Here is a 14,668-nt window from a genome sequence, read left to right as displayed (position 1 = left end):
GCACTCATAGTATGCATTCCTGTCATTTGTTCACCCGATTAACAGCAAGAGATGAGATTATTGGTAGGCCATGTGAATAATTCAGCACAAAAGCTAGGAAGGTTCTACCGAGATTTGAACTCGGATCACTGGATTCAAAGTCCAGAGTGCTAACCATTACACCATAGAACCATATTCTTAACCAAACTTGTTATTTTACAGAAAAGAATGGACAGTCGTTCCTTCACGTGTTGCAAATACTTTCAACTGACAACAATATTTGGACAGCTGTCTTCTAGTTCAACAAGGAAGAGTTATTCACATGGTAGGTCCGACCAAGACTTGAACTCAGATAGTAGGATTCATAGTCCTGAGTGATAACCTTGACAGCACAGAACCCAGTAATCAATACTCTGTGATGGGTTCAGATTTACTCTCCTAGGTTCTCCGGAAAAACAGAGAAAATATTTTCTGGCCATAAACGGTATCAACTGGGCAACCCTACCATGTAACAACTTGTAAGTCCACATATTTCCAACACGATTGATTTGATTAGGGTGAATAAAATCAGAAATATTTTCAGTTCATTGGGAGGTAGCAAGTTCTCAATTAACAAACCTACTAGGCACTCATAGTATGCATTTCCTGTAGGCTAGCCATTCATGTATCCCAAAGACTGCTCATCAACTCTCACCCACTTGTTTCTTTCACACACGACAATTTTAAAGTTGACAGGAGAGGAGTATGTCACTGCAAAATCGAGGTAGGTCCTACCGAGACTTGAACTAGGATCGCAGGATTCAGAGTCTGAGTGCTAACCATTACACCATAGCACCCTGTACATAAATATTATTGAAGTGTTCAGATTTTCCTGTCATTTGTTCACCCGATTAACAGCAAGAGATTAGATTATTGGTAGGCCATGTGAATAATTCAGCACAAAAGCTACGAAGGTTCTACCGAGATTTGAACTCGGATCGCAGGATCCAGAGTCCTGAGTGCTAACCATTACACCATAGAACCCTGTACATAAATATTATTGAAGTGTTCAGATTTTCCTGTCATTTGTTCACCCGATTAACAGCAAGAGATTAGATTATTGGGAGGCCATGTGAATAATTCAGCACAAAAGATACGAAGGTTCTACCGAGATTTGAACTCTGATCGCAGGATTCAGAGTCCTGAGTGCTAACCATTACACCATAGAACCCTGTACATAAATATTATTGAAGTGTTCAGATTTTCCTGTCATTTGTTCACCCTATTAACAGCAAGAGATGAGATTATTGGTAGGCCATGTGAATAATTCAGCACAAAAGCTAGGATGGCTCTACCGAGATTTGAACTCGGATCACTGGATTCAAAATCCAGAGTACTAACCATTACACCATAGAACCATATTCTTAACCAAATTTGTAATTTTACAGAAAAGAATGGACAGTCGTTCCTTCACGTGTTGCAAATACTTTCAACTGACAACAATATTTGGACAGCTGTCTTCTAGTTCAACAAGGAAGAATTATTCACATGGTAGGTCCGACCAAGACTTGAACTCAGATTGTAGGATTCATAGTCCTGAGTGATAACCTTGACAGCACAGAACCCAGTAATCAATACTCTGTGATGGGTTCAGATTTACTCTCCTAGGTTCTCCGGAAAAACAGAGAAAATATTTTCTGGCCATAAACGGTATCAACTGGGATACCCTACCATGTAACAACTTGTAAGTCCACATATTTCCAACACGATTGATTTGATTAGGGTGAATAAAATCTGAAATATTTTCAGTTCATTGGGAGGTAGCAAGTTCTCAATTAACAAACCTACTAGGCACTCATAGTATGCATTTCCTGTAGGCTAGCCATTCATGTATCCCAAAGACTGCTCATCAACTCTCACCCACTTGTTTCTTTCACACACGACAATTTTAAAGTTGACAGGAGAGGAGTATGTCACTGCAAAATCGAGGTAGGTCCTACCGAGACTTGAACTAGGATCGCAGGATTCAGAGTCTGAGTGCTAACCATTACACCATAGCACCCTGTACATAAATAGTATTGAAGTGTTCAGATTTTCCTGTCATTTGTTCACCCGATTAACAGCAAGAGATTAGATTATTGGTAGGCCATGTGAATAATTCAGCACAAAAGCTACGAAGGTTCTACCGAGATTTGAACTCGGATAGCAGGATCCAGAGTCCTGAGTGCTAACCATTACACTATAGAACCCTGTACATAAATATTATTGAAGTGTTCAGATTTTCCTGTCATTTGTTCACCCGATTAACAGCAAGAGATTAGATTATTGGGAGGCCATGTGAATAATTCAGCACAAAAGATACGAAGGTTCTACCGAGATTTGAACTCGGATCGCAGGATTCAGAGTCCTGAGTGCTAACCATTACACCATAGAACCCTGTACATAAATATTATTGAAGTGTTCAGATTTTCCTGTCATTTGTTCACCCTATTAACAGCAAGAGATGAGATTATTGGTAGGCCATGTGAATAATTCAGCACAAAAGCTAGGATGGCTCTATCGAGATTTGAACTCGGATCACTGGATTCAAAGTCCAGAGTACTAACCATTACACCATAGAACCATATTCTTAGCCAAATTTGTAAGTTTACAGAAAAGAATGGACAGTCGTTCCTTCACGTGTTGCAAATACTTTCAACTGACAACAATATTTGGACAGCTGTCTTCTAGTTCAACAAGGAAGAATTATTCACATGGTAGGTCCGACCAAGACTTGAACTCAGATTGTAGGATTCAGAGTCCTGAGGGATAACCTTGACAGCACAGAACCCAGTAATCAATACTCTGTGATGGGTTCAGATTTACTCTCCTAGGTTCTCCGGAAAAACAGAGAAAATATTTTCTGGCCATAAACTGTATTAACCGGGCTACCCTACCATGTAACAATTTGTAAGTCCACATATTTCCAACACGATTGATGTGATTAGGGTGAATAAAATCTGAAATATTTTCAGTTCATCGGGAGGTAGCAAGTTCTAAATTAACAAACCTACTAGGCACTCATAGTATGCATTTCCTGTAGGCTAGCCATTCATGTATCCCAAAGACTGCTCATCAACTCTCACCCACTTGTTTCTTTCACACACGACAATTTTAAAGTTGACAGGAGAGGAGTATGTCACTGCAAAATCGAGGTAGGTCCTACCGAGATTTGAACTCAGATCGCAGGATTCAGAGTCCTGAGTGCTAACCATTACACCATAGAACCATGTACATTAATATAATTGAAGTGTTCAGATTTAAATGTCATTTGTTCACCCGATTAAAAGCAAGAGATTAGATTATTGGTAGGCCATGTGAATAATTCAGCACAAAATCAAGGTAGGTCCTACCGAGATTTGAACTCGGATCGCAGGATTCAGAGTCCTGAGTGCTAACCATTACACCATAGAACCCTGTAGATAAATATTATTGAAGTGTTCAGATTTTCCTGTCATTTGTTCACCCGATTAACAGCAAGAGATGAGATTATTGGTAGGCCATGTGAATAATTCAGCACAAAAGCAAGGAAGGTTCTACCGAGAATTGAACTCGTATCACTGGATTCAAAGTCCAGAGTGCTAACCATTACACCATAGAACCATATTATTAACCAAATTTGTAATTTTACAGAAAACAATGGACAGTCGTTCCTTCACGTGTTGCAAATACTTTCAACTGACAACAATATTTGGACAGCTGTCTTCTAGTTCAACAAGGAAGAATTATTCACATGGTAGGTCCGACCAAGACTTGAACTCAGATAGTAGGATTCAGAGTCCTGAGTGATAACCTTGACAGCACAGAACCCTGTAATCAATACTCTGTGATGGGTTCAGATTTACTCTCCTAGGTTCTCCGGAAGAACAGAGAAAATATGTTCTGGCCATAAACGGTATCAACTGGGCTACCCTACCATGTAATAACTTGTAAGTCCACATATTTCCAACACGATTGATGTGATTAGGGTGAAAAAAATCTGAAATATTTTCGGTTCATTGAGATGGAGCAAGTTCTCAATTAACAAACCTACTAGGCACTCATAGTATGCATTTCCTGTAGGCTAGCCATTCATGTGTACCAAAGACTGCTCATCAACTCCCACCCACTTGTTTCTTTCACACAAGACAATTTTAAAGTTGACAGGAGAGGAGTATGTCACTGCAAAATCGAGGTAGGTCCTACCGAGATTTGAACTCGGATCGCAGGATTCAGAGTCCTGAGTGCTAACCATTACACCATAGAACCGTGTACATAAATATTATTGAAGTGTTCAGATTTTCCTGTCATTTGTTCACCCGATTAACAGCAAGAGATGAGATTATTGGTAGGCCATGTGAATAATTCAGCACAAAATCAAGGTAGGTTCTACCGAGATTTGAACTCGGATCGCATGATTCAGAGTCCTGAGTGCTAACCATTACACCATAGAATCCTGTAGATAAATATTATTGAAGTGTTCAGATTTTCCTGTCATTTGTTCACCCGATTAACAGCAAGAGATGAGATTATTGGTAGGCCATGTGAATAATTCAGCACCAAAGCACGACGGTTCTACCGAGATTTAAACTCGGATCGCAGGATTCAGAGTCCTGAGTGCTAACCATTACACCATAGAACCCTGTACAAAAACATTATTGAAGTGTTCAGATTTTCCTGTCATTTGTTCACCCGATTAACAGCAAGAGATGAGATTATTGGTAGGCCATGTGAATAATTCAGCACAAAAGCTAGGAAGGTTCTACCGAGATTTGAACTCAGATCACTGGATTCAAAGTCCAGAGTGCTAACCATTACACCATAGAACCATATTATTAACCAACTTTGTAATTTTACAGAAAACAATGGACAGTTGTTCCTTCACGTGTTGCAAATACGTTCAACTGACAACAATATTTGGACAGCTGTCTTCTAGTTCAACAAGGAAGAATTATTCACATGGTAGGTCCGACCAAGACTTGAACTCAGATAATAGGATTCAGAGTCCTGAGTGATAACCTTGACAGCACAGAACCCAGTAATCAATACTCTGTGATGGGTTCAGATTTACTCTCCTAGGTTCTCCGGAAAAACAGAGAAAATATTTTCTGGCCATAAACTGTATCAACTGGGCTACCCTACCATGTAACAACTTGTAAGTCCACATATTTCCAACACGATTGATGTGATTAGGGTGAAAAAAATCTGAAATATTTTCGGTTCATTGGGAAGTAGCAAGTTCTCAATAAACAAACCTACTAGGCACTCATAGTATGCATTTCCTGTAGGCTAGCCATTCATGTGTACCAAAGACTGCTCATCAACTCCCACCCACTTGTTTCTTTCACACACGAAAATTTTAAAGTTGACAGGAGAGGAGTATGTCACTGCAAAATCGAGGTAGGTCCTACCGAGATTTGAACTCGGATCGCATGATTCAGAGTCCTGAGTGCTAACCATTACACCCTAGAAGCCTGGACATAAATACTTTTGAAGTGTTCAGATTTTCCTGTCATTTGTTCACACGATTAACAGCAAGAGATGAGATTATTGGTAGGCCATGTGAATAATTCAACACAAAATCAAGGTAGGTCCTACTGAGATTTGTACTCGGATCGCAGGATTCAGAGTCCTGAGTGCTAACCATTACAACATAGAACCCTGTACTTAAATTTTATTGATGTGTTCAGATTTTCCTGTCATTTGTTCACACGATTAACAGCAAGAGATGAGATAATTGGTAGGCCATGTGAATAATTCAGCACAAAATCTAGGTAGGTCCTAGCGAGATTTGAACTCGGATCGCAGGATTCAGAGTCCTGAGTGCTAACCATTACACCACAGAACCCTGTACATAAAGTTTTTTGAAGTGTTCAGATTTTCATGTCATTTGTTCACACGATTAACAGCAAGAGATGAGATTATTGGTAGGCCATGTGAATAATTCAACACAAAAGCTAGGAAGGTTCTACCGAGATTTGAAATCGGATCACTGGATTCAAAGTCCAGAGTGCTAACCATTACACCATAGAACCATATTCTTAAGAAAATTTGTAATTTTACAGAAAAGAATGGACAGTCGTTCCTTCACGTGTTGCAAATACTTTCAACTGACAACAATATTTGGACAGCTGTCTTCTAGTTCAACAAAGAAGAATTATTCACATGGTAGGTCCGACCAAGACTTGAACTCAGATAGTAGGATTCAGAGTCCTGAGTGATAACCTTGACAGCACAGAACCCAGTAATCAATACGCTGTGATGGGTTCAGATTTACTCTCCTAGGTTCTCCGGAAAAACAGAGAATTTTTTTTCTGGCCATAAACGGTATCAACTGGGCTACCCTACCATGTAACAACTTGTAAGTCCACATATTTCCAACACGATTGATGTGATTAGGGTGAAAAAAATCTGAAATATTTTCGGTTCATTGGGAGGTAGCAAGTTCTCAATAAACAAACCTACTAGGCACTCATAGTATGCATTTCCTGTAGGCTAGCCATTCGTGTGTACCAAAGGCTGCTCATCAACTCCCACCCACTTGTTTCTTTCACACATGACAATTTTAAAGTTGACAGGAGAGGAGTATGTCACTGCAAAATCGAGGTAGGTCCTACCGAGATTTGAACTCAGATCGCAGGATTCAGAGTCCTGAGTGCTAACCTTTACACCATAGAACCCTGTAAATAGTTAATTTTGAAGTGTTCAGATTTTCCTGTCATTTGTTCACCCAAATAACAGCAAGAGATTTGATTATTGGTAGGCCATGTGAATATTTCAGCACAAAATCAAGGTAGGTCCTACCGAGATTTGAACTCGGATCGCAGGATTCAGAGTCCTGAGTGCTAACCATTACACCATAGAACCCTGTACTTAAATATTATTGAAGTGTTCAGATTTTATTGTCATTTGTTCACACGATTAACAGCAAGAGATGAGATTATTGGTAGGCCATGTGAATAATTCAGCACAATATCAAGGTAGGTTCTACCGAGATTTGAACTCAGATCGCGGGATTCAGAGTCCTGAGTGCTAACCATTACACCATAGAACCCTGTACATAAATAATTTTGAAGTGTTCAGATTTTCCTGTCATTTGTTCACACGATTAACAGCAAGAGATTAGATTATTGGTAGGCCATGTGAATAATTCAACACAAAAGCTAGGAAGGTTCTACCGAGATTTGAACTCGGATCACTGGATTCAAAGTCCAGAGTGCTAACCATTACACCATAGAACCATATTATTAATCCAATTTGTAATTTTACAGAAAAGAATGGACAGTCGTTCCTTCACGTGTTGCAAATACTTTCAACTGACAACAATATTTGGACAGCTGTCTTCTAGTTCGACAAGGAAGAATTATTCACATGGTAGGTCCGACCAAGACTTGAACTCAGATAGTAGGATTCAGAGTCCTGAGTGATAACCTTGACAGCACAGAACCCAGTAATCAATACTCTGTGATGGGTTCAGATTTACTCTCCTAGGTTCTCCGGAAAAACAGAGAAAATATTTTCTGGCCATAAACTGTATCAACTGGGCTACCCTACCATGTAACAACTTGTGAGTCCACATATTTCCAACACGATTGATGTGATTAGGGTGAAAAAAATCTGAAATATTTTCAGTTCATTGGGAAGTAGCAAGTTCTCAATAAACAAACCTACTAGGCACTCATAGTATGCATTTCCTGTAGGCTAGCCATTCATGTGTACCAAAGACTGCTCATCAACTCCCACCCACTTGTTTCTTTCACACACGACAATTTTAAAGTTGACAGGAGAGGAGTATGTCACTGCAAAATCGAGGTAGGTCCTACCGATATTTGAACTCGGATCACAGGATTCAGAGTCCTGAGTGCTAACCATTACACCATAGAACCCTGTACTTAAATAATTTTGAAGTGTTCAGATTTTCCTGTCATTTGTTCACACGATTAACAGCAAGAGATGAGATTATTGGTAGGCCATGTGAATAATTCAACACAAAAGCTAGGAAGGTTCTACCGAGATTTGAACTCGAAACACTGGATTCAAAGTCCGGAGTGCTAACCATTACACCATAGAACCATATTCTTAACCAATTTTGTAATTTTACAGAAAACAATGGACAGTCGTTCCTTCACGTGTTGCAAATACTTTCAACTGACAACAACATTTGGACAGATGTCTTCTAGTTCAACAAGGAAGAATTATTCACATGGTTGGTCCGACCAAGACTTGAACTCAGATAGTAGGATTCAGAGTCCTGAGTGATAACCTTGACAGCACAGAACCCTGTAATCAATACTCTGTGATGGGTTCAGATTTACTCTCCTAGGTTCTCCGGAAAAACAGAGAAAATATTTTCTGGCCATAAACGGTATCAACTGGGCTACCCTACCATGTAACAACTTGTAAGTCCACATATTTCCAACACGATTGATGTGATTAGGGTGAAAAAAATCTGAAATATTTTCGGTTCATTGGGATGGAGCAAGTTCTCAATTAACAAACCTACTAGGCACTCATAGTATGCATTTCCTGTAGGCTAGCCATTCATGTGTACCAAAGACTGCTCATCAACTCCCACCCACTTGTTTCTTTCACACACGACAATTTTAAAGTTGACAGGAGAGGAGTATGTCACTGCAAAATCGAGGTAGGTCCTACCGATATTTGAACTCGGATCGCAGGATTCAGAGTCCTGAGTGCTAACCATTACACCATAGAACCCTGTACATAAATATTATTGAAGTGTTCAGATTTTCCTGTCATTTGTTCACCCGATTAACAGCAAGAGATGAGATTATTGGTAGGCCATGTGAATAATTCAGCACAAAAGAAAGGAAGGTTCTACCGAGATTTGAACTCGGATCACTGGATTCAAAGTCCAGAGTGCTAACCATTAGACCATAGAACCATATTCTTAACCAAAATTGCTATTTTACAGAAAAGAATGGACAGTCGTTCCTTCACGTGTTGCAAATACTTTCAACTGACAACAATATTTGGACAGCTGTCTTCTAGTTCAACAAGGAAGAATTATTCACATGGTAGGTCCGACCAAGACTTGAACTCAGATAGAGGATTCAGAGTCCTGAGTGATAACCTTGACAGCACAGAACCCTGTAATCAATACTCTGTGATGGGTTCAGATTTACTCTCCTAGGTTCTCCGGAAAAACAGAGAAAATATTTTCTGGCCATAAACGGTATCAACTGGGCTACCCTACCATGTAACAACTTGTAAGTCCACATATTTCCAACACGATTGATGTGATTAGGGTGAAAAAAACCTGAAATATTTTCGGTTCATTGGGAGGTAGCAGGTTGTCAATTAACAAACCTACTAGGCACTCATAGTATGCATTTCCTGTAGGCTAGCCATTCGTGTGTACCAAAGGCTGCTCATCAACTCCCACCCACTTGTTTCTTTCACACACGACAATTTTAAAGTTGACAGGAGAGGAGTATGTCACTGCAAAATCGAGGTAGGTCCTACCGAGATTTGAACTCGGATCGCAGGATTCAGAGTCCTGAGTGCTAACCATTACACCATAGAACCCTGTACTTAAATATTATTGAAGTGTTCAGATTTTATTGTCATTTGTTCACACGATTAACAGCAAGAGATGAGATTATTGGTAGGCCATGTGAATAATTCAGCACAATATCAAGGTAGGTTCTACCGAGATTTGAACTCAGATCGCAGGCTTCAGAGTCCTGAGTGCTAACCATTACACCATAGAACCCTGTACATAAATAATTTTGAAGTGTTCAGATTTTCCTGTCATTTGTTCACACGATTAACAGCAAGAGATTAGATTATTGGTAGGCCATGTGAATAATTCAACACAAAAGCAAGGAAGGTTCTACCGAGATTTGAACTCGGATCACTGGATTCAAAGTCCAGAGTGCTAACCATTATACCATAGAACCCTGTACTTAAATTTTATTGATGTGTTCAGATTTTCCTGTCATTTGTTCACACGATTAACAGCAAGAGATGAGATAATTGGTAGGCCATGTGAATAATTCAGCACAAAATCTAGATAGGTCCTAGCGAGATTTGAACTCGGTTCGCAGGATTCAGAGTCCTGAGTGCTAACCATTACACCATAAAACCCTGTACATAAAGTTTTTTGAGGTGTTCAGATTTTCATGTCATTTGTTCACACGATTAACAGCAAGAGGTGAGATTATTGGTAGGCCATGTGAATAATTCAACACAAAAGCTAGGAAGGTTCTACCGAGATTTGAAATCGGATCACTGGATTCAAAGTCCAGAGTGCTAACCATTACACCATAGAACCATATTCTTAAGAAAATTTGTAATTTTACAGAAAAGAATGGACAGTCGTTCCTTCACGTGTTGCAAATACTTTCAACTGACAACAATATTTGGACAGCTGTCTTCTAGTTCAACAAAGAAGAATTATTCACATGGTAGGTCCGACCAAGACTTGAACTCAGATAGTAGGATTCAGAGTCCTGAGTGATAACCTTGACAGCACAGAACCCAGTAATCAATACTCTGTGATGGGTTCAGATTTACTCTCCTAGGTTCTCTGGAAAAACAGAGAAAATATTTTCTGGCCATAAACGGTATCAACTGGGCTAACCTACCATGTAACAACTTGTAAGTCCACATATTTCCAACACGATTGATGTGATTAGGGTGAATAAAATCTGAAATATTTTCAGTTCATTGGGAGGTAGCAAGTTCTCAATTAACAAACCTACTAGGCACTCATAGTATGCATTTCCTGTAGGCTAGCCATTCATGTGTACCAAAGACTGCTCATCAACTCCCACCCACTTGTTTCTTTCACACACGACAATTTTAAAGTTGACAGGAGAGGAGTATGTCACTGCAAAATCGAGTTAGGTCCTACCGAGATTTGAACTCGGATCACAGGATTCAGAGTACTGAGTGCTAACCATTACACCATAGAAACCTGTACATAAATATTATTGAAGTGTTCAGATTTTCCTCTCATTTGTTCACCCGATTAACAGCAAGAGATGAGATTATTGGTAGGCCATGTGAATAATTCAGCACAAAAGCAAGGAAGGTTCTACAGAGATTTGAACTCGGATCACTGGATTCAAAGTCCAGAGTGCTAACCATTAGACCATAGAACCATATTCTTAACCAAAATTGCTATTTTACAGAAAAGAATGGACAGTCGTTCCTTCACGTGTTGCAAATACTTTCAACTGACAACAATATTTGGACAGCTGTCTTCTAGTTCAACAAGGAAGAATTATTCACATGGTAGGTCCGACCAAGACTTGAACTCAGATAGTAGGATTCAGAGTCCTGAGTGATAACCTTGACAGCACAGAACCCTGTAATCAATACTCTGTGATGGGTTCAGATTTACTCTCCTAGGTTCTCCGGAAGAACAGAGAAAATATGTTCTGGCCATAAACGGTATCAACTGGGCTACCCTACCATGTAATAACTTGTAAGTCCACATATTTCCAACACGATTGATGTGATTAGGGTGAAAAAAACCTGAAATATTTTCGGTTCATTGGGAGGTAGCAGGTTGTCAATTAACAAACCTACTAGGCACTCATAGTATGCATTTCCTGTAGGCTAGCCATTCGTGTGTACCAAAGGCTGCTCATCAACTCCCACCCACTTGTTTCTTTCACACACGACAATTTTAAAGTTGACAGGAGAGGAGTATGTCACTGCAAAATCGAGGTAGGTCCTACCAAGATTTGAACTCGGATCGCAGGATTCAGAGTCCTGAGTGCTAACCATTACACCATAGAACCCTGTACTTAAATATTATTGAAGTGTTCAGATTTTATTGTCATTTGTTCACACGATTAACAGCAAGAGATGAGATTATTGGTAGGCCATGTGAATAATTCAACACAAAAGCAAGGAAGGTTCTACCGAGATTTGAACTCAGATCGCAGGATTCAGAGTCCTGAGTGCTAACCATTATACCATAGAACCCTGTACTTAAATTTTATTGATGTGTTCAGATTTTCCTGTCATTTGTTCACACGATTAACAGCAAGAGATGAGATAATTGGTAGGCCATGTGAATAATTCAGCACAAAATCTAGATAGGTCCTAGCGAGATTTGAACTCGTTTCGCAGGATTCAGAGTCCTGAGTGCTAACCATTACACCATAAAACCCTGTACATAAAGTTTTTTGAAGTGTTCAGATTTTCATGTCATTTGTTCACACGATTAACAGCAAGAGGTGAGATTATTGGTAGGCCATGTGAATAATTCAACACAAAAGCTAGGAAGGTTCTACCGAGATTTGAAATCGGATCACTGGATTCAAAGTCCAGAGTGCTAACCATTACACCATAGAACCATATTCTTAAGAAAATTTGTAATTTTACAGAAAAGAATGGACAGTCGTTCCTTCACGTGTTGCAAATACTTTCAACTGACAACAATATTTGGACAGCTGTCTTCTAGTTCAACAAAGAAGAATTATTCACATGGTAGGTCCGACCAAGACTTGAACTCAGATAGTAGGATTCAGAGTCCTGAGTGATAACCTTGACAGCACAGAACCCAGTAATCAATACTCTGTGATGGGTTCAGATTTACTCTCCTAGGTTCTCTGGAAAAACAGAGAAAATATTTTCTGGCCATAAACGGTATCAACTGGGCTAACCTACCATGTAACAACTTGTAAGTCCACATATTTCCAACACGATTGATGTGATTAGGGTGAATAAAATCTGAAATATTTTCAGTTCATTGGGAGGTAGCAAGTTCTCAATTAACAAACCTACTAGGCACTCATAGTATGCATTTCCTGTAGGCTAGCCATTCATGTGTACCAAAGACTGCTCATCAACTCCCACCCACTTGTTTCTTTCACACACGACAATTTTAAAGTTGACAGGAGAGGAGTATGTCACTGCAAAATCGAGTTAGGTCCTACCGAGATTTGAACTCGGATCACAGGATTCAGAGTCCTGAGTGCTAACCATTACACCATAGAATCCTGTACATAAATACTTTTGAAGTGTTCAGATTTTCCTGTCATTTGTTCACACGATTAACAGCAAGAGATGAGATTATTGGTAGGCCATGTGAATAATTCAACACAAAATCAAGGTAGGTCCTACTGAGATTTGAACTCGGATCGCAGGATTCAGAGTCCTGAGTGCTAACCATTACACCATAGAACCCTGTACTTAAATAATTTTGAAGTGTTCAGATTTTCCTGTCATTTGTTCACACGATTAACAGCAAGAGGTGAGATTATTGGTAGGCCATGTGAATAATTCAACACAAAAGCTAGGAAGGTTCTACCGAGATTTGAAATCGGATCACTGGATTCAAAGTCCAGAGTGCTAACCATTACACCATAGAACCATATTCTTAAGAAAATTTGTAATTTTACAGAAAAGAATGGACAGTCGTTCCTTCACGTGTTGCAAATACTTTCAACTGACAACAATATTTGGACAGCTGTCTTCTAGTTCAACAAAGAAGAATTATTCACATGGTAGGTCCGACCAAGACTTGAACTCAGATAGTAGGATTCAGAGTCCTGAGTGATAACCTTGACAGCACAGAACCCAGTAATCAATACTCTGTGATGGGTTCAGATTTACTCTCCTAGGTTCTCCGGAAAAACAGAGAATTTTTTTTCTGGCCATAAACGGTATCAACTGGGCTACCCTACCATGTAACAACTTGTAAGTCCACATATTTCCAACACGATTGATGTGATTAGGGTGAAAAAAATCTGAAATATTTTCGGTTCATTGGGAGGTAGCAAGTTCTCAATAAACAAACCTACTAGGCACTCATAGTATGCATTTCCTGTAGGCTAGCCATTCGTGTGTACCAAAGGCTGCTCATCAACTCCCACCCACTTGTTTCTTTCACACATGACAATTTTAAAGTTGACAGGAGAGGAGTATGTCACTGCAAAATCGAGGTAGGTCCTACCGAGATTTGAACTCAGATCGCAGGATTCAGAGTCCTGAGTGCTAACCTTTACACCATAGAACCCTGTAAATACTTAATTTTGAAGTGTTCAGATTTTCCTGTCATTTGTTCACCCAAATAACAGCAAGAGATTTGATTATTGGTAGGCCATGTGAATATTTCAGCACAAAATCAAGGTAGGTCCTACCGAGATTTGAACTCGGATCGCAGGATTCAGAGTCCTGAGTGCTAACTATTACACCATAGAACCCTGTACTTAAATAATTTTGAAGTGTTCAGATTTTCCTGTCATTTGTTCACACGATTAACAGCAAGAGATGAGATTATTGGTAGGCCATGTGAATAATTCAACACAAAAGCTGGGGAAGGTTCTACTGAGATTTGAACTCGGATCACTGGATTCAAAGTCCAGAGTGCTAACCATTACACCATAGAACCATATTCTTAACCAATTTTGTAATTTTACAGAAAATAATGGACAGTCGTTCCTTCACGTGTTGCAAATACTTTCAACTGACAACAACATTTGGACAGCTGTCTTCTAGTTCAACAAGGAAGAATTATTCACATGGTAGGTCCGACCAAGACTTGAACTCAGATAGTAGGATTCAGAGTCCTGAGTGATAACCTTGACAGCACAGAACCCAGTAATCAATACTCTGTGATGGGTTCAGATTTACTCTCCTAGGTTCTCCGGAAAAACAGAGAAAATATTTTCTGGCCATAAACGGTATCAAGTGGGCTACCCTACCATGT

General features: G+C 39.5%; 33 non-coding genes across 33 annotated transcripts; all 33 read right to left on the bottom strand.

Moving 5' to 3' along the window:
• Positions 1-99: 99 nt before the first annotated feature.
• On the bottom strand, positions 100-171 carry trnaq-uug (transfer RNA glutamine (anticodon UUG)). Its single transcript has one exon. It is a non-coding gene; the product is annotated as a tRNA-Gln (tRNA).
• Positions 172-930: 759 nt separating this feature from the next.
• trnaq-cug (transfer RNA glutamine (anticodon CUG)) lies at positions 931-1,002 on the bottom strand. Its single transcript has one exon. It is a non-coding gene; the product is annotated as a tRNA-Gln (tRNA).
• A 115-nt stretch (positions 1,003-1,117) lies between these two features.
• Positions 1,118-1,189, bottom strand: trnaq-cug (transfer RNA glutamine (anticodon CUG)). Its single transcript has one exon. It is a non-coding gene; the product is annotated as a tRNA-Gln (tRNA).
• A 115-nt stretch (positions 1,190-1,304) lies between these two features.
• On the bottom strand, positions 1,305-1,376 carry trnaq-uug (transfer RNA glutamine (anticodon UUG)). The gene has a single exon. It is a non-coding gene; the product is annotated as a tRNA-Gln (tRNA).
• Positions 1,377-2,135: 759 nt separating this feature from the next.
• On the bottom strand, positions 2,136-2,207 carry trnaq-cug (transfer RNA glutamine (anticodon CUG)). The gene has a single exon. It is a non-coding gene; the product is annotated as a tRNA-Gln (tRNA).
• Positions 2,208-2,322: 115 nt separating this feature from the next.
• trnaq-cug (transfer RNA glutamine (anticodon CUG)) lies at positions 2,323-2,394 on the bottom strand. The gene has a single exon. It is a non-coding gene; the product is annotated as a tRNA-Gln (tRNA).
• A 115-nt stretch (positions 2,395-2,509) lies between these two features.
• On the bottom strand, positions 2,510-2,581 carry trnaq-uug (transfer RNA glutamine (anticodon UUG)). The gene has a single exon. It is a non-coding gene; the product is annotated as a tRNA-Gln (tRNA).
• A 573-nt stretch (positions 2,582-3,154) lies between these two features.
• trnaq-cug (transfer RNA glutamine (anticodon CUG)) lies at positions 3,155-3,226 on the bottom strand. Its single transcript has one exon. It is a non-coding gene; the product is annotated as a tRNA-Gln (tRNA).
• A 115-nt stretch (positions 3,227-3,341) lies between these two features.
• trnaq-cug (transfer RNA glutamine (anticodon CUG)) lies at positions 3,342-3,413 on the bottom strand. The gene has a single exon. It is a non-coding gene; the product is annotated as a tRNA-Gln (tRNA).
• A 115-nt stretch (positions 3,414-3,528) lies between these two features.
• trnaq-uug (transfer RNA glutamine (anticodon UUG)) lies at positions 3,529-3,600 on the bottom strand. Its single transcript has one exon. It is a non-coding gene; the product is annotated as a tRNA-Gln (tRNA).
• Positions 3,601-4,173: 573 nt separating this feature from the next.
• Positions 4,174-4,245, bottom strand: trnaq-cug (transfer RNA glutamine (anticodon CUG)). Its single transcript has one exon. It is a non-coding gene; the product is annotated as a tRNA-Gln (tRNA).
• Positions 4,246-4,546: 301 nt separating this feature from the next.
• Positions 4,547-4,618, bottom strand: trnaq-cug (transfer RNA glutamine (anticodon CUG)). Its single transcript has one exon. It is a non-coding gene; the product is annotated as a tRNA-Gln (tRNA).
• A 115-nt stretch (positions 4,619-4,733) lies between these two features.
• Positions 4,734-4,805, bottom strand: trnaq-uug (transfer RNA glutamine (anticodon UUG)). Its single transcript has one exon. It is a non-coding gene; the product is annotated as a tRNA-Gln (tRNA).
• Positions 4,806-5,752: 947 nt separating this feature from the next.
• On the bottom strand, positions 5,753-5,824 carry trnaq-cug (transfer RNA glutamine (anticodon CUG)). The gene has a single exon. It is a non-coding gene; the product is annotated as a tRNA-Gln (tRNA).
• Positions 5,825-5,939: 115 nt separating this feature from the next.
• Positions 5,940-6,011, bottom strand: trnaq-uug (transfer RNA glutamine (anticodon UUG)). Its single transcript has one exon. It is a non-coding gene; the product is annotated as a tRNA-Gln (tRNA).
• A 573-nt stretch (positions 6,012-6,584) lies between these two features.
• trnaq-cug (transfer RNA glutamine (anticodon CUG)) lies at positions 6,585-6,656 on the bottom strand. The gene has a single exon. It is a non-coding gene; the product is annotated as a tRNA-Gln (tRNA).
• A 115-nt stretch (positions 6,657-6,771) lies between these two features.
• trnaq-cug (transfer RNA glutamine (anticodon CUG)) lies at positions 6,772-6,843 on the bottom strand. The gene has a single exon. It is a non-coding gene; the product is annotated as a tRNA-Gln (tRNA).
• Positions 6,844-7,145: 302 nt separating this feature from the next.
• Positions 7,146-7,217, bottom strand: trnaq-uug (transfer RNA glutamine (anticodon UUG)). The gene has a single exon. It is a non-coding gene; the product is annotated as a tRNA-Gln (tRNA).
• Positions 7,218-7,790: 573 nt separating this feature from the next.
• trnaq-cug (transfer RNA glutamine (anticodon CUG)) lies at positions 7,791-7,862 on the bottom strand. Its single transcript has one exon. It is a non-coding gene; the product is annotated as a tRNA-Gln (tRNA).
• Positions 7,863-7,977: 115 nt separating this feature from the next.
• trnaq-uug (transfer RNA glutamine (anticodon UUG)) lies at positions 7,978-8,049 on the bottom strand. Its single transcript has one exon. It is a non-coding gene; the product is annotated as a tRNA-Gln (tRNA).
• A 760-nt stretch (positions 8,050-8,809) lies between these two features.
• Positions 8,810-8,881, bottom strand: trnaq-uug (transfer RNA glutamine (anticodon UUG)). The gene has a single exon. It is a non-coding gene; the product is annotated as a tRNA-Gln (tRNA).
• Positions 8,882-9,453: 572 nt separating this feature from the next.
• On the bottom strand, positions 9,454-9,525 carry trnaq-cug (transfer RNA glutamine (anticodon CUG)). Its single transcript has one exon. It is a non-coding gene; the product is annotated as a tRNA-Gln (tRNA).
• A 302-nt stretch (positions 9,526-9,827) lies between these two features.
• trnaq-uug (transfer RNA glutamine (anticodon UUG)) lies at positions 9,828-9,899 on the bottom strand. Its single transcript has one exon. It is a non-coding gene; the product is annotated as a tRNA-Gln (tRNA).
• Positions 9,900-10,201: 302 nt separating this feature from the next.
• On the bottom strand, positions 10,202-10,273 carry trnaq-uug (transfer RNA glutamine (anticodon UUG)). The gene has a single exon. It is a non-coding gene; the product is annotated as a tRNA-Gln (tRNA).
• A 1,405-nt stretch (positions 10,274-11,678) lies between these two features.
• Positions 11,679-11,750, bottom strand: trnaq-cug (transfer RNA glutamine (anticodon CUG)). Its single transcript has one exon. It is a non-coding gene; the product is annotated as a tRNA-Gln (tRNA).
• A 115-nt stretch (positions 11,751-11,865) lies between these two features.
• Positions 11,866-11,937, bottom strand: trnaq-cug (transfer RNA glutamine (anticodon CUG)). Its single transcript has one exon. It is a non-coding gene; the product is annotated as a tRNA-Gln (tRNA).
• A 302-nt stretch (positions 11,938-12,239) lies between these two features.
• trnaq-uug (transfer RNA glutamine (anticodon UUG)) lies at positions 12,240-12,311 on the bottom strand. The gene has a single exon. It is a non-coding gene; the product is annotated as a tRNA-Gln (tRNA).
• A 573-nt stretch (positions 12,312-12,884) lies between these two features.
• On the bottom strand, positions 12,885-12,957 carry trnaq-cug (transfer RNA glutamine (anticodon CUG)). The gene has a single exon. It is a non-coding gene; the product is annotated as a tRNA-Gln (tRNA).
• Positions 12,958-13,071: 114 nt separating this feature from the next.
• trnaq-cug (transfer RNA glutamine (anticodon CUG)) lies at positions 13,072-13,143 on the bottom strand. Its single transcript has one exon. It is a non-coding gene; the product is annotated as a tRNA-Gln (tRNA).
• A 115-nt stretch (positions 13,144-13,258) lies between these two features.
• trnaq-uug (transfer RNA glutamine (anticodon UUG)) lies at positions 13,259-13,330 on the bottom strand. Its single transcript has one exon. It is a non-coding gene; the product is annotated as a tRNA-Gln (tRNA).
• Positions 13,331-13,903: 573 nt separating this feature from the next.
• On the bottom strand, positions 13,904-13,975 carry trnaq-cug (transfer RNA glutamine (anticodon CUG)). The gene has a single exon. It is a non-coding gene; the product is annotated as a tRNA-Gln (tRNA).
• Positions 13,976-14,090: 115 nt separating this feature from the next.
• trnaq-cug (transfer RNA glutamine (anticodon CUG)) lies at positions 14,091-14,162 on the bottom strand. The gene has a single exon. It is a non-coding gene; the product is annotated as a tRNA-Gln (tRNA).
• Positions 14,163-14,278: 116 nt separating this feature from the next.
• On the bottom strand, positions 14,279-14,350 carry trnaq-uug (transfer RNA glutamine (anticodon UUG)). The gene has a single exon. It is a non-coding gene; the product is annotated as a tRNA-Gln (tRNA).
• Between the last annotated feature and the right edge of the window lie 318 nt (positions 14,351-14,668).

The sequence above is a fragment of the Salvelinus fontinalis genome, chromosome 5 (assembly GCF_029448725.1).
Source record: "Salvelinus fontinalis isolate EN_2023a chromosome 5, ASM2944872v1, whole genome shotgun sequence".
In the NCBI taxonomy this organism is placed as follows: domain Eukaryota; kingdom Metazoa; phylum Chordata; class Actinopteri; order Salmoniformes; family Salmonidae; genus Salvelinus; species Salvelinus fontinalis.
The sequence above is the reverse complement of the archived record's forward strand: the minus strand, read 5'-3'. Positions and strand labels throughout refer to the sequence as shown.